Raw genomic sequence first — 1,676 nt, 5'->3', positions numbered from 1 at the left:
CACTCACACATGGACCACACACACCACACACTCAGACACATCACACACCACACACACTCACATACTCACACAAATTCACATACCACACACATGCACATAAAAACACACCACACGCTCAGACACACACATTCATTTTTTTTTCAAAAAGGTATCTACAACCCCATTTATTGCAGCATTATTTACAATAGACAAGACATTGAAATAATTTAAGTGCTCACTGATGGATAAGTAGATAAAATATAGATTAAAAAAATAAAGAAAAATGCAAACACACACACTCACACACACATATATGTCCATCTCCCTCATCAACTTTTCCAGCATTTGTTCCAGCTCCCAAGTGACAGGCCATGGTTACAACTTCTGAAGGTGATCCCAATCTTCCCTTTTTTTTTAATTTTTAAAAATTTTTTTAATATGAAATTTATTGTCAAATTGGTTTCCATACAACACCCAGTGCTCATCCCAAAAGGTGCCCTCTTGATACCCATCACCCACTCCCCTCTCCCTTCCACCCCCCATCAACCCTCAGTTTATTCTTAGTTTTTAAGAGTCTCTTATGGTTTGGCTCCCTCTCTCTCTAACTTTTTTTTTCCTTCCCCTCCCCCACGGTCTTCTGTTAAGTTTCTCAGGATCCACATAAGAGTGAAAACATATGGTATCTGTCTTTCTCTGTATGATTTATTTCACTTAACATAACACTTTTCCCATTCCATACACGTTGCTACAAAGGGCCATATTTCATTCTTTCTCATTGCCATGTAGTATTCCATAGTGTATATAAACCACAATTTCTTTATCCATTTGTCAGTTGATGGACATTTAGGCTCTTTCCATAATTTGGCTATTGTTGAGATTGCTGCTATAAACATTGGGGTACAAGTGCCCTTATGCATCAGCACTCCTGTATCCCTTGGATAAATTCCTAGCAGTGCTATTGCTGGGTCATAGGGTAGATTTATTTTTAATTTTTTGTGGAACCTCCACACTGTTTTCCAGAGCGGCTGCACCAGTTTGCATTCCCACTAACAGTGCGAGACGGTTCCCGTTTCTCCACATAGTCTCCAGCGTCTATAGTCTCCTGATTTGTTCATTTTAGCCACTCTGACTGGAGTGAGGTGATATCTGTGTGTGGTTTTGATTTGTATTTCCCTAATGAGGAGCGATGTTGAGCATCTTTTCATGTGCCTGTTGGCCATCTGGATGTCTTCTTTAGAGAAGTCAGACACACACATTCAGACACAACACACACACACCACACTCTCATACTCACATACAAACATTCACCAAACACACACCATACCACACATACCACACACACCATACAGTCAGACATCACACACTCATGCATGTGTCACACATACACACACACACACACACACACTGATGGAAGTGCACACTCTACCCATTCCAATTTCATCCCCACTCCTTCCCCAGTAGTCCCACCACTGACGGCTTGAACTACTTTCCATGTAAGTTTGACTATGTGCCATGGTGCCACGCAAGATACTATGCCCTTGGAACACAAAAATGGAGAAAAAAACCAAGGAGTTCAAAGTGAGTGGAAGAGTTTTACTAGCAAAGAGACCGGAAATGAGAGGGACTGTGCTGAATGCCCTGGGAAGTGGATGTTAGTGAGACTAAGCTCTCCCTGTTGGGGAGGGTGGTTTTAACAA

Source organism: Panthera onca, chromosome B4 (genome assembly GCF_046562875.1).
Source record: "Panthera onca isolate mPanOnc1 chromosome B4, mPanOnc1 haplotype 2, whole genome shotgun sequence".
NCBI classification, from domain to species: Eukaryota; Metazoa; Chordata; class Mammalia; order Carnivora; family Felidae; genus Panthera; species Panthera onca.
The sequence above is the reverse complement of the archived record's forward strand: the minus strand, read 5'-3'. Positions refer to the sequence as shown.